We start from the raw sequence: 15,407 nt of genomic DNA, 5'->3' as shown, positions 1-15,407 counted from the left end.
TGACTAATGCCTGCACCAAGGGGAATGGACTGTTTCAGAAACCTGTGTATGGAGGTCTTGTGGGTCTGTGTGAAGAATGAATGTCATGAAGTCAATTTCAGTGAGAAAAGAGATTTTTAATCCTGCAAGTACAGCCTCGAGTAAAGACTTTCTCCCTTTTCGAATGCATCGATACAGGTCAGAAGATAAGACAGCATGAAGGAAAAACCAAAGTTCCAGCTTGAGTGCTTGTGGCTTATAACAGGTTCCACTCAGGTGGGGAAACTGAGTTTCTCATTATAAAATCAAGTGGAAACTTTGTGTTAAAGTAACGAAGGAGGAGAAAAATCTTGGACTACACCCCTGTCACCACTTTGCTCTGTTTTAACCCACTTTTGACTAGATAGCACGTGGTGTAGAAAGATAGCAGCCTCGGAAACATCTTTATAGCAATCTTTTAAAACTACAATTTGAAACATTAATTTATCACAAGGAGCTATACCAGATGCATAGCCCTTTATGCCAAGGTAATTATAGAATAAAATCACTTGCAGAACACAGGCCAACCACCAAATGTAGATAATGGAATATTACAGTGTTAAGATACACGCAAAATGTCAAGGGAACAAAGTCAAGAACCCATAGACTATCTTAGCTATTACACAACTGAGATTTCAGTTTTATTCTGGGATTTTACTTGAAAAGAAAGCACCTCCCACAGAAGTTTATTTCATTTCTACAACTGCTCGTTTTACTTCTCAAGACCCCCACTATGTTGACTTTCAAGTGATATGACAGAAAGTGAAATGAAATTTGAAACAAAGCTTGCCTCGATGTTTAGCTTCACTGTAGGGCTCATAGCACACTGTACCCTTAAAGCAGTTACCAGCAGGAAGTAATGTACAGGTCACTAAAATGGGGCAGAGTCTCGGCCTTCCAGAACCTAGAATACATGGAGCATTCAAGGGAGGGGGTGGCTTTGTGTCCCACTCAACAGAACAAGTCAGAACCCTAACTCCTACCACGGGCATTTCAACCCCAAAGACTGGAAGGAACTAAAGAGCAGTCCAGGTTACGGGGAAATTCTAATGGTGAGAGAGAAAGCAATATTATTCATTTTTCATTATTTAAAAAAAGCTACCACTACTAACATCTATATTTTTAAATGCTACACAATCTACTTATGGGTATTTTTACCATGAACCCACACACAGAAACTCATCTGTTTACTTGAGTTAGTTAGTCGGGTCTTTAAATCCACTCAGCAAATCCAACTGCTTTACACTGTGCCCATCCCCACAAAGACTTCAGAAAGTGAGGATAATCACAGTAAATAGTTTTTAGGGTTCAATAAGAGAATGCATTTGAAGGATATGGCATTGTGCATGAGAATTCCTGAGTCTCAAACCTTAGAAATGACCTCACTATTCCTACATAACCTCTATGATCTTACATATTTGTTTAAGACCCAACTACTGTTCACTTAATACTTTTCTTAAAAACAAAAAAGTCATATCCATTGTGTTATCATCCTAAGCAACACTATCCTTGGAAGTCATGGAAAGATGCCTGCTATGTTTTCTTTAATCTGCATACAAATACAAAACTAGTAAACGAAGTGTCCACCTACACATCACCTCGCGCACCATCAGCACACATACACAAATGGAGCTACAGCCATACTGTGGGAAAGGGATTTAGTCCCAGGTGCTCTTTATAAAATTAAATGTATTGGGGTGACACTGGCTAATAAAATTATACAGGTTCCAGGTGTACAATAACACATCATCCGTAAATTGTATTGTATGTTCACCACCCTAAGCCAAGTCTCCTCCATCACTATTTATCATCCCCCTTTACCTTATCCTACTCCTCTCATTCCCCTTTTTCTCTGGTAATCACCATACCATTGTCTATGAGGGGTTTTTTTGCTTAATCCTTTCACCTTTTTATCCAGCCCCCTTATCCCCGCCTCTCTGAAAGCTGTCAGCATGTTCTTTGTATCTATGAATCTATTTCTATTTTGTTAGTTCATTAGATTCCACATATGAGTGAGATCATATATTTGTCTTTCTCTGACTGGCTTATTTCATTTAGCATAATACTCTCCAGGTCACTCCATGATGTTGCAAATGGTAAGACTTCCTTCTTTTTTTTACAGCCAAGTAGTATTCCATTGTGTAAATGTACCATCGCCATTTTATTTGCTTATCTACTTACTAGAGGTCCGGTGCACAAAATTCACGCACAGAGGGGTGGGGGGCCCTCAGCCCAGCCTGCACCCTCTCGCAATCTGGGACTGCTGGCTCCTAACCGCTCGCCTGCCTGCCTGCCTGCCTGATCACCCTTAACCACTCTGCCTGCCTGATCGCCCCTAACCACTCTGCATGCATGTCTGATGACCCCTAACCACTTGCCTGCCTGCCTGATTGCCCCTAACTGCCTCTGCTTCAGCCCCTGCCACGGTGGCTTTGTCTGGAAGGAGGACGTCTGGAAGGTCATTTGGCTGTCTGGTCTAATTAGCATATTACGCTTTTATTATTATAGAGGCCCAGCACTCGAAATCACATGAGACCCCAGAGTTCCTGCTAGCAGGAATTTGCACCTCCTGGTGACAGGTCGTTTGGTCATTACAGCATTATGGCCACTGGCCTTTTATAATATAGATAGGTACTTGGGCTGCTTCCAAATTTTGGCTACTGTAAATGAACATAGGGGTGCATATACCCTTTTGAATTAGTGTTTTGGGTTTCTTCAGATAAATTCCCAGAAGTGGGATCACCGAGTCATAAGGCAGTTCCATTTTTAATTTTTTGAAGAAACTCCATACTGCTTTCCATAGTATAGTCTGAAATGCTTTAAGTCACAGTTAAGCAAACAGACTCAAAGAGCCACATAGTAAGTGGTGGTAGAGTCCAGACTAGAATCTAGGGCAGTGATGGCGAACCTTTTGAGCTTGGCGTGTCAGCATTTTGAAAAACCCTAACTTAACTCTGGTGCCGTGTCACATATAGAAATTTTTTGATATTTGCAACCATAGTAAAACAAAGACTTATATTTTTGATATTTATTTTATATATTTAAATGCCATTTAACAAAGAAAAATCAACCAAAAAAATGAGTTCGCGTGTCACCTCTGACACGTCCATCATAGGTTCGCCATCACTGCTCTAGGACTTAGTCCTAACATGATGGTCCCAGCAGAGTAGCATCTCCAGGTGGGTGAGCTACAAGGAGCTTAGAGACCCGGCCTCCAGAGTTCACAAGTGACCCTCAGCAGCTGGAAAGCCCTTCGCCAGTGAGTCTGAGCTTTTCACTTTCTCTGAGAAACAATGCACACAACATAGTACCTGACAGCCTCTTCTCAAAGAACGGACCAGTTAAAATAAATCTGTTTCCTTCAGACTGCCAAAGATAAAACATCTCCTGAATCTGTTTCTCATTTTTTAAAAAAATATATTTTTATTGATTTCAGAGAGGAAGGGAGAGGGAGAGAGAGATAGAAACATCAATAATGAGAGAGAATCATTGATTGGCTGCCTCCTGCAAACCTCCAAATGGGGATCGAGCCTGCAACCCAGGCATGTGCTCTTGACCGGAATCGAACCTGGGACCCTTCGGTCCACAGTCCGATGCTCTATCTGCTGAGCCAAACCAGCTAGGACTGTTTCTCATTTTTAAAAAAAATGTATTTTATTGATTTTTTACAGAGAGGAGGGAGAGGGATAGAGAGTTAGAAACATCGATGAGAGAGAAACATCGATCAGCTGCCTCCTGCCACTCCCCACTGGGTATGTGCCCGCAACCAAGGCACATGCCCTTGACCGGAATTGAACCTGGGACCTTTGAGTCCGTAGGCTGACTCTGTATCCACTGAACCAAACCGGCCAGGGCTGCCTAATTCTTTTTGTGTGCATTCAAAGAATATACTAAATATTTTAAATTTTTTATCAAAATCTTATTAAAAGTTAAACAGTATCTTCATTCATGTATTCTAAGTCAACATTAATTTTATTTTAACATTATATGTTTTGTTCAAATTTTTTTTCTACTAGTATTTTATAATACAATCAGCAAACAATATGTCAAAGATGAAAACAAATGTAGTAAAGGTTTCCTTAAGTTTTTGAATATGTAACTTCATATACTTGCGATTCATAATTTTTTTCCTAAACAGCTGTAAAACCAGCAAAAATGCCTTGGCAATTTTAGCATAGTTCTTAGGGTATTGGTTGGCACTCAAAGGGTTAAGGAGGCAGGTTTCCACCTCTGGGCTTTCGGCTGGCTTTGGAAACAGGCTGCAAGTTTCCATTACAATTGTTCCTGTGTTTTCCAGATGCCCAGAGCAGGTTTATTTTCCACACACTATCCACACACTATGCCACACGGCCCCCGGTAAGGGGAGAGAACATTATAAAGTTCCTGGCCCTTTGGGAGATGCCAATCCTGGTGAGTTTAGCTATGCATGCATTTGGCTAATAATAGCTAACTTTATTAAATTTTAATTATGTGCCAGGCACTGTGCCATATCCTGCAAACACACTATATCAGTGAATCCTAGAAACGATTTACTATGATTATCCTCACTTTACACTGAAAAGGATAGAGGCTTACCTCTGCTAAGTGGTAAGTAGGTGGTAGGGTTCAGACTCAAACCCAGACTGACTGCAGTCCGACGCTCTTAACCGATGCCCTACATACACTCGACTCTTCAAAGTCACACTGAAGAGAAGCATGAATTCTGTATACTCAATTTCTTACTAAGTGAGCTCATTCTTGCATCATGGAGGTCTAGAGAGAGAGTAGCTGTTGGTTGAGCGGTATTTTGTGCACCTAAAGGTTGCTAGTTCAATTCCCAATCAGGGCACACACCTGGGTTTTGGGTTTGATCTCCAGGAAGGCAGCCAATGGATGCTTCTATCTCATCTCTCTCTCTCTCTCATTCATTCTCTCTCTCATTCATTCTCTCTCTCTCTCTCTCTCTCTCTCTCTCTCTCTCTCTCAGCATGTCCTTGGGTGAGGATTTCTTTTTCATATATAAAAAAAGATTTATATATATACACATATATATATTTGGTCTTTGTCCCCAGTTTCAGTTAAAGCTCCTAAAATCCTTGGACTTTCTTACTCATAGGAGTGCCTTTTGTTATTCATCAGGACCACATGGAGCTGCTGCGAACATGTGACTCAGGGTGGTGGGCCCTTAGTTTCAGAGAGGGGCTGGCCACACCAGAAGGAGCAGGCACAGGATTAAAAGGTAGAAACTTTCAGTGCCACCTCCAGACCACAGGGGAGGGAAAGGTGGCTGGAGTTCAATAACCAGTTGCCAATGAATTAATCAACTATGCCTTCATACAGGAACTCAATGAAGCTGAACAAGGCTAGGGAGCTTTAAGGCCGGTGAACCATCCAGGTGCTGGGAGGCCAGCATGCCCAAAAGTGACCCGGAAGCTCTGTGCCCACAATCCCTACCCTGCCCTGCGCATCTCTCCCATTTGGCTGCTCCTGAGTTGTATACTTGAGAATGAAGCTGTAATCCTGCATATCATGCTGTCCTGAGTTGTAACACATGTTCTGGCAAATTATGCCCACACCCCCTAGGGTGGGGTCGGGGGGGGGGGGGTGTCATGGGAACCTTGCAGTCTGCAGGCAGTAGTGCAGGTAGCTTGGGGCTCCCCAATCCTGGCTTGTCTCTGAAGTGGGGCAACCCTGTGAGACTGAGTCATTAACTTGTGGTGTCAGCACTAACTCTAGGCAGTTCATGTCAGAACTGAACTGAACTGAATTACTGGACACTCAGCTGTGTCAGAGAATTGTTGGAATGACATAGTTAATAACCTCAAAGAAAGAGGTCCACATTAAAACCAACTTAACCAATGCCTTAGAAGTCACTTCCCTGCTTGGTTTAATCGTTAGGTCCCACTCTCACTGATTCAGAGCCCTGCGTGCCAGTTTCGGCACTTGCAGAACTCTGGCCTGATGGACATATCCACAGTACCTGTTAAAATAACGTTTCTTTTAAAAGAAGACCAAAGAACTAATGTCGCCTGCTAAAGAGAACATGGGATGCTGTAGAGTGTGAAGTTAGTATGGGTTTTGTTTAGTTGATCATTTTAGCTGTGATTTATTTCACATTTATTATAGCTCTCGTGAGAGAATCGTGTGCCACCTCAACAGTTTACATGTAACTGTTCCCTGTGGATAGCAGGCATTATGAGATGACAAGACACGACCTGAGCATGAACTGAGGCAAATATGAACGGACTGACTCAAACTCGAATGGACCAGGGATATGACTTACCCTCGCTTACTAACTTCTGTCAAAAATCAAGTCAAAGGAGACAGATCTCTAAAGAGTTAGGCCAGTACTCCATAAGCTGTCAAGTGGGACTAGCTAGTTGATCTTAGTGACCAATCTGGTTAAAACAGCCTCTGTGTCCTGCAGGCATCCCTCCCCATCAGGAACACAAACTCCGGGCCCAGAAGAGCAGCTGCGGCCAGGGCCCTGATTACCCAGCACCACAGGCCCGCAGCTCCCCTCTCAAAAGGTATTCCCGCGCTGGGCCACCTTCTGGGCCTACTCCTTCCCCATCACTCTCCCCGCAGCTGGGGCCCCTGTGAGCACTCTCCATCCACTTCCCGCTGGGCCCGGGCAGTGCTCTTCACACTCTTCCAGTCCACAACACCTCCTCCTCCCCAAAGAACCCCCTACTCACAGCCTAGAAAGGTCTTCAGACTGTTCTCGTTCAGTGTTAGGAAACCCACAGCAAAATTCTCCTTACCACAGGCATCAGTTACAACCAACTGTTTCAAGTAAATGACTAGACAAGGGACTAGTTATTTCAAAGAAAAACTGATTAGGAGAAAAAAGAACCATGAAAATATTCTTTAAAATAGACAAAGAATAGTCACTCTTGCATTCCACTCATCTAGAAAAAGAAAGTGTCGCAGCTGAGAAATGCCTCCACTGAGGATCCGGGCTCCTAGCATGTCCTGATCCTGCGACTCCTGTCTACAGAGCAGCCACTAGGCCAGCTGTGGGCAAACTACGGCCCACGGGCGTTGGAAATGAATAAAACTAAAAAAAAAAAAAAAAAAAAAAAAAAAAAAAAAGACCGTACCCTTTTATGTAATGATGTTTACTTTGAATTTATATTAGTTCACACAAACACTCCATCTATGCTTTTGTTCCGGCCCTCCGGTCCAGTTTAAGAACCCATTGTGGCCCTCGAGTCAAAAAGTTTGCCCACCCCTGCACTAGGCAGTCATTAAGTAGAAACAAAGCAAGTATTCAACGGAAAATAAATTTGCTTCAGATTTTAAAAAAGGAGGTGGCCATTAGAGTTATTTCCACAGGGTTTCCCTGCTCAGATTCCAGGGAAGGTCACTGGAAGAGGAAGTATTCAACTTGGCATTTTGAAAGGTATTCTGCACAGCAAGCCCCGCCAGGATAGCTGCAGAAGTTGGACTGATAAAGACTCAACTCCTATTTGAAGTCCCCTGTCCCTTTCAGCCAGGCCTGCCGAGGAAGGCCAGCTGCTGGCCAGTCTCACCACCCTGACAGCCTCACGTGGCACAGGCTGGAGGCGGTGCAGGGAGTCTTCTCCAAAAGAACAGTAGTTTGTGACAAAACGTTAGCGTAAAGAGCCACGATTACAGGCCAACTCCAAGGGTTCAATCAAACTCAAACTGAGTGCCAGCAGCGATGTGGGCGAGGCAGCATAAATGAGAAACCAAGTAACGCAGGGGCCCGATTCTAGTCCTGTGGCTGCCAGTTTCTTGCTGTGCAACTTAAAAAGCAAGTTTACTAACCTTTCTAGATTTCCATTTCCCTATTAACACATTTCATACTGCTCAGGAGTTTTCTCGTGTTTCGCACGCCATCTGTTAAGGACCGCTCACGAGTGTTCTCTTTTTTCACGCCCATGGAAAAAGGAGCGAATCTAGATACTTATGTAAATTTTGTTTGGTCCCTCTTCATAGAGGAAAATGTTTTACGCAGTACCATATGTTAAAAAAGTACTAGGAACTTTAATTGTTTTTGTAAATAAAAATGTTATAATTATTGAAAAACAACACCTAAAGTGCATTATGATAATTTAAATAACGTGCAGTTTGCCCAAAAACGTGCGGTCCCTGGCGTATGTCTTAGAGATTTCTATGCGGTATGCAATGTGTTAAATCAATGCTTTCAACCTGTTTTCAGTCTCAAAATACTGACATCTTAAGGGAAAAACCACTATAACAGAATATAAAGTAACTTTCACAGAGTAAAGCAAAATGTGATGTAATGGAAGGAAGACGTCAAGCCCCCTTTCCCTACATACTCTAGCAATGACCCCTGAGAGGGGTCCCCATAGTCCAGTTTGAAAAAATAACACACTGGATATATTCTAAGATTCTTGGAGGGTCTTTCTCTGCTTCTTCCTAAACTGGAAGGAGAGGTGTTAACTGCATTCATTTTACTTCAGTCTTGTTCAGAATTAAAATTATGGGTCACACACCAACCCACTTTAGGCGAGTCTAAACCAGGGGTGGGCAAACTTTTTGACTCGAGGGCCACAATGGGTTCTTAAACTGGACCGGAGGGCCGGAACAAAAGCATGGATGGAGTGTTTGTGTGAACTAATATAAATTCAAAGTAAACATCATTACATAAAAGGGTACGGTCTTTTTTTTTCTTTAGTTTTAATCATTTCAAATGGGCCGGATTCGGCCCACAGGCCGTAGTTTGCCCACGGCTGGAAACCCTTCACCAACCAACAAGAGCTAAAAGCTATACCTACACGTTGCTGTCTTGAGAGACTGGATAAGGAGGCAAGTCTCTCTGACAGTCTCCTAGACTGAGGAAAGATTGAGGCAGTGGCTACAAAAAAGTGCTAAACATCTTCAAAAATGAGAAGTCCTACCCTGTGCAGTGTTGCTATAAGATCCTTGTCAGTCGTCATCACATCTGGTCGCGATCTACAGGCCTCAGTGACCGAATGGTTTCCAGTCTCCAGGTCTTGGGGCTGAGCCCTCCAGCAGAGCAGGGCAGAACAGGAAATGGAAGAGGCTTCCCCAAACTGCAACCCAGCCCAAACCCAACAATCCAGCCCAGCTCACAGGACATCCAGAGCAGGCCCAGCCCTCAGGACATCAGGGGAGTCACCAGCTCCCGGCCTGCCACGGCCCTGCAGTCAGGTGAGTGGGGTGCTGGCCATAGGTGGCTTGTTTTGCCACAACAATAGCAAATCATCACTCAAGACTGACTTACTGAGCTTACCTATTCTGATGTATGGGATTGCAGTAAGGTCTCATTTGCAACATTTTAAAGATGATTTGGCACTTTGCCCCTCCCATTTTCTACTTTCAACATCACAACTTCCAAGAATTAGAGTTTGAGCCACTTCCAACTTTTTCTCTTGTTATTTCATTAAATTAATGTTAAATTCTACTTTTTAGTCATTCGTTAGTTAAATGGTCGGTGTGGTGGTAATCTCCTTGTTCCCCAAAAGAAATAAGACCCTCCATTACCTAGAAAAACAGACACAGAACTAGTGAAACTTGATTTGAATTCAAAGGCACTAACTCAATTAAAATCCAGTTCTACTGTGCAGCAGCTTCAGGACATGCAGGAAGAATTGACCAGGTTCACTGGTATCAACATCTGTAAACAGACACAAAAGGCCAGTGTAAGTTATCAAGAGCTGGGGACAGGGGGGTTAACGTGTAATTACCATGGTTTCCATCTGAGTAACCCTTCTCCCCTCACACCAACTGGTGGCAGCCAGTGTGCAGTGAGCTGTCCACACCGTGGCACAGCTATCACAATAGCAGCAGAGCCCGAGGAACTTCAGACCTCCAATGCCACACAAATACCCACACTCCAAGTGGCATCTGCTGGCCTGCTTTTCAGCAGTTTGTCCAAAAGCCCCCAAAGTGTAAGAAACAAATTCACTGGTAACCTAGATTAGCCAGCCCGGCTCCGAGGTTCTAAGTTCCTTTAGATTTGTGGAGTCTTTCTCAAAGCACAGTTAGTGGCCAATGTAGGAAGCAATGGAGTCTCCAGCATTCAAGTCCCTTCCTACCCATCCTCCCCCTTCAGAAATTAGAAAAGAGCCACCAGTCTCCAACTGGCTGATGACACCTCGCCTGCAGGATATCTTCACACTTGAGTGATAATAAACCATTGCATTGAAGATGAACAGAGGACAGTCTAATCATCTATTGGCTAGAGCAGTGGTTCTCAACCTGTGGGTCGCGACCCCTTTGGGGGTCAAACGACCCTTTCACAGGGGTCGCCTAAGGCCATCAGAAAACACATATATAATTACATATTGTTTTTGTGATTAATCACTATGCTTTAATTATGTTCAATTTGTAACAATGAAATTGGGGGTCACCACAACATGAGGAACTGTGTTAAAGGGTCGTGGCATTAGGAAGGTTGAGAACCACTGGGCTAGAGCATTTGTAGTCCAGCATTAGGACACAAAGTCAAAAATTCTGTAACCCCGGCCAAAGCCAAATTATCTATGTATGAGAATCACGAAGGCATTCTCCTTTCCTCTGAGCTACTCTGCAGGACAGAGGGGGGATCTATTGTTTGCCTCACTCCAGCTGTGCACTCTAGTCGCTTGCTGGCTAACTAAGACTTTCTTTTTGCCTTCAAATTGGAATTTAGTAATTCAGTACCAGGCTCTATTCCAGTGATGGCGAACCTATGACACACGTGTCAGAGGTGACACGTGAACTCATTTTTTTGGTTGATTTTTCTTTGTTAAATGGCATTTAAATATATAAAATAAATATCAAAAATATAAGTCTTTGTTTTACTATGGTTGCAAATATCAAAAAATTTCTATATGTGACACGGCACCAGAGTTAAGTTAGGGTTTTTCAAAATGCTGACATGCCGAGCTCAAAAGGTTCGCCATCACTGCTCTATTCCATCCCCTTCAGGAACCCCAAGACTGCCCAGGAATCTCTATTCAAGTTCTGACAGTCCACCTACCCATGCTACTAAAGTACTAGAACAGGGGTGGGCAACCCCTGGCACGTGTGCCAAACATGGCATGCCAGTAACTTTTGCTGGCAGGCGAAACCCTCTCTTATAATCTTCCATTTACAAATTTTTTCTTATATATCAACTTTTTTTTTCAGATAAATTCAGTGTAGGTGCATCTTAGATAAATAAATAATTTTACATAACAAGTTATCTTAAAGACCACAGACATAGATTGATGAGAGAGGGGAAGAGCAATTTCAATAGTGTCGAAAACCAACTATTGAGGACTTGGAATGCCATTCCAGAAAATTTTTTCTGTTTAAAAAACTTTGCAACAGTGTTACTCTCCATGTTTTCATCCACATATGCTTGTGAATCTTTGTTCTCAGTGATGAATTTTGTTAACTCTCGTAATAGGAGTAGCCTGACAGATGAAAGTAGTAGCTCATGCATATCTCTGAAGGTCATGAAATATAAACCTGATGTAAAATCTCTGTCATCAGTGATGCAGCAGCAAAAGTCCCACTGATAATATCAAACGGAGTCATAAAGTTTTCTGTCGGACTATCAGTGTACATGTATACATTAAAAAATAAATGTATTTTTTATCATCATGTACTGTGTTTTTGTTGCTCGAATGAATTTTATTATTTCTTCAAGGTTCTTCACATACGTACACCTTAAGAGATATCAAGCAGGCGTAACATGTTCTCAAAAAATTAGGGTTGGCATGCAGAAGAATTTTGAGTCGGAGATTTGGCTGGTTTTGGCACGCACTCACAAAAAGGTTGCCCACCTTGTACTAGAACCTACAACAGACAACGAGTCCTCAATTTCTGACTCATTTTCCCTAAACACTGAATGATTTCATTTCTAATACTGACTTTAGTACAAATAGATCAAACAACGTGTAAGCCTTTCAACTGCTTGGCTCAAAGAACCAATTCACCCAAAGAACACACCAGCCACTGTTGTGGGCTTCAAAAGAAGAAAATGGCATCTTCTTTACTGTAGGTCACTGCAACAGGCTCAGGAGGGCCAAGGCCAAGAGGGCCTTTCAAGTGGACAATCTGGTCAAGGTGAGGCTGGAAGTAGCTGACCATTGGAAATGAATGGCCCCAACAAGAGGCAAAAGGCAGTTGCATCCCTCGGTTACATGGCAGTCTGAAGATGCAGACATGGTGGGACTGGGCCCACAATGGTCATTTATCTAATATGATGCACTGAGTGAACTTTTAGCACCAACCCACATCTCAGCTGAGTGTTATTAGTCACTAGGCAGACTAGACATGAGTGAGTAGAAATATTGTAACATAAAACCCACCTCCTTACAAAAACTTTAAACTTAGATCTTGATGGTCATCTTTATAGACCAACGTGAGCATATTATTATCATTTGCCCAGCTTCAACCCTAAATTCATGCACAGGAGCAAAGGAGGATTCATATACTGAAACACATTTGGGGTCCTTGTTACACAATTTTAAATAGTAGCATATCCGAGTCCTGTAAGGAAAAAGGTATGCACTCAATTATGAACACAGAGGTTGAGATTTACCTGCCAGAAAAGACCCATATGACCACAGCCACCTCCTTTCCCATTCTCAGCTGGGTGACTTTTTTATTTAAATTACAATAGCCCATCAGTAGCTACAAAACAATAAGTGTAAGACTCTAGGAAAGGCCATAGAATGGATCAAAAGGAGCATCCACCTTGTTCTTATCTGCCTTCCCACTGTGAGCCCAGCCTCCTCCTCTCCCACCTGGGCTCACTGGGCTCTGGGTAATTGCTGCCCCTTCCCTTAGTTTCCCTACCTTCACACCCTTCTCCACCTCACCTTTCCTTCCCATTTCCCAGAACTTGCCATAGTCACTCCTGCTAGTTCCTGCACTAGCCACCTAATCCCAGAGTCCAGAATGCTCCTGCCCTCTTTGCAGCGCTGACTACTTTTTAGTTAAAGCTCAACTCAGTGTTACCTCCTCAGAAAGGTGTTCCTTTTTTTTTTTTTTTTTTTTTAGAAAGGTGTTCCTTGACGGCCTGCCAATCACTGTCTGTCCCATCACTCTCGTTTTCTTTTTTCTTTTTTAAAAAATATATTTCTTTATTGATTTCAGAGAAGGGAGAGGGGGGAGAGAGAAACATCAATGATGAGAGAGAATCATTGATCAGCTGCCTCCTGCACACCCCCTACTGGGGATTGAGCCCGAAACCCAGGCATGTGCCCTGACCGGAATCGAACCTGGTACCCTTCAGTACGCAGGCTGACGCTCTATCCACTGAGCCTCCACTGAGCCAAGCCGGCTAGGGCCCATCACCCTCGTTTTCTTTGGCACTCATCAAAACCTGATTTATATGTTTGTTTAGTATGTGTTCCCACCTGGAACCTGATGTAAGCTTCCTAAGAGTGGACATTATGCTTGTGTTCATCTTTGAATGCCCAGGGCCCAAAACACCAGCTAAGCACTTAGCCATTCACAAATGCTTCTTGAATGAATGAATTTTGGAACAATTAAGGTGAGAGCAGCAGCCATTCTTTTGTTGCATTTCTGTGAAACACCTAAACGTGATGTTACTTGTAAAATCAAAGCATTATATTGTTTTATCAGACCCGGATGAGTAGGTTAACAGTTCTCCCAGCAATATGCACACACAGGGCCAGGATTTATGCTCTCTTTAACGTAAGGATCCCCAAAATTAGACACTATCTCTCCAAGTTCTTCAGAAAACAGTTCCAGATCCAACAGAGGATTTCCAAAGAAAATATCAACAACAAAATAGGATTCATCACATGTCACTGTGAAATCCCCATGACAGGCTGAAGGAGCACATTTCTTGGTTGTTGTTTTTTTTTTTTTTTAAACTAACTGGACAATAAAGAGACCTTCTTCCCAATCATTCTTTGCTTTCTTCAAATAATTTTTTCACATCTGTTATCGGTTTGTGCTCTTCCTTAAAGCAAAACTAAACAGGTCACATTTTCTCATTTAAAAACACCTATACAAAAAAGAATCAGCTAAGTAAGATGGAAATCAGCACAAGCCGAATGTGTCACTGAAAACTTGTGGGCCAGACACACAAATAGAGGGGGGCGGGGGCAGGGGCGCTACTGTCCAAGCGTAGAAAAAGTAAAATTGGGTTTTCTGTTCTCTGAGATGCATCACGAAGTGTGGGCGGAGAGAAACACAGAAATCCAGAATTAGACGAACATCAAATCATTTTGGGAAGAGTTGACACCATGCACATTCCTCACCCGGAAAGTATTCGGAGCAGGAGACCTGATTCCTGGGCTATGATGCCATTCAGGAATCCTCGCAAGGGCTCTGGGTTCCAGCATTCACGGGGGAAGGTTCATCTGACTCGGGGCTCCCGGGCTCCGATTATTTACAAAGCTTGCATTTAATCGAAGATCTGGATGGAGGCTGAACGCCAAATTCAAAAGAGGGGGCCAAGGTGCCGAGTTCCATAAAGAAACACACACCCGATCACCACCTCACCCCAGAGAATTACAGTGGAGACCAGAGTGCGCGGGGGACGGGAGGATAGGGGTGCGGGGCGGTGGGAAAAGCAACACCTGTGTCACCCCGTCCCGCTTCCCACTCAGGACAGGCAACGCCTCCAGTCCCCCTGCCTCGGGCACCGACGGCGATCGCCACGGCCCAGGTGCAGAGGAAGGGAAGGCCTTCGGGTCGGAGCCCCTTAATCCCGGGCTGTTAATGATTACAGAGCGGGATGGGGGTGGGGAGGCCGCGAGGGCGGGCGGAGGGAGTGGAGACCCCCCGCCACCTCCCGCCGCGCCGCGCTCACCGGGCGCAGGACCCGAGTCTGCACCCTCCCGGCGGCGGGGTGGAGGCGGGGGCCGGGCTAAGTTTCCCGAGCCCAGGCTGACCCGCGCGGGCTCCCCTCGCCTCTCCTTCCAGAGGAACCAGTCCAGACAAGGCGCGGACTTCCACTCCTCCCGTCCACCCCTTCCCGAAGGTACCCAACCCCCGCCCCTTCAGCGCTCCCCCTTTTCGTCGATTCGGCCCCCCCCCAAAACTCACAGTTGCTCCAGAGGTTCCTCCAGTGAAACCCTTTCTGGCAAGGACGGCGGCCCGGCGGGTCCAAAGCACCTACCATCCCCGCTCGCGTTCCCAGACTCCCTGCCCCGCCGCCGCCGCCGCCGCCGCCACCCCAGCCGCCGCCGCCTCTTCCCCCGCGGCCCACCGGCCGCGGCCGCCCCGAAGCCCCGCCCCCCCATCGCCGGCGCATCATCACTTCCGGTAACCCCGCTGCCGCGGCTCCCGGAGGAACAGAGGGGCGGGGGCGGGGAGCGTGCGTCACGACGTACGCACGTAGGCAGCCGTCGCTGAGTGAGTGCACAGGCATGGCCACGTGGAGGGCGGGCTGCGGGCGTTGGGCTGAACCATTGTGGCTGGAGGGGGGGCGTGCAGCGGGAAGG

General features: G+C 44.8%; 1 protein-coding gene across 5 annotated transcripts in view; it reads right to left on the bottom strand.

Moving 5' to 3' along the window:
- The window catches only part of DCUN1D3 (defective in cullin neddylation 1 domain containing 3), a 62,612-nt gene extending 47,457 nt beyond the window's left edge, over positions 1 to 15,155 (bottom strand). For all 5 annotated transcript variants that reach the window (XR_011471310.1, XR_011471312.1, XR_011471311.1 and 2 more), the window contains exon 1: positions 15,010 to 15,155. The gene's annotated coding sequence lies outside the window, so the exon portion shown is untranslated. The remainder of the gene's footprint in view (positions 1 to 15,009) is intronic.
- Positions 15,156 to 15,407: the final 252 nt, after the last annotated feature.

The sequence above is a fragment of the Myotis yumanensis genome, unplaced genomic scaffold (assembly GCF_028538775.1).
Source record: "Myotis yumanensis isolate MYYU_CA2020_CCGP unplaced genomic scaffold, mMyoYum1.0.hap1 SCAF_4, whole genome shotgun sequence".
Classification (NCBI taxonomy): Eukaryota; Metazoa; Chordata; class Mammalia; order Chiroptera; family Vespertilionidae; genus Myotis; species Myotis yumanensis.
The sequence above is the reverse complement of the archived record's forward strand: the minus strand, read 5'-3'. Positions and strand labels throughout refer to the sequence as shown.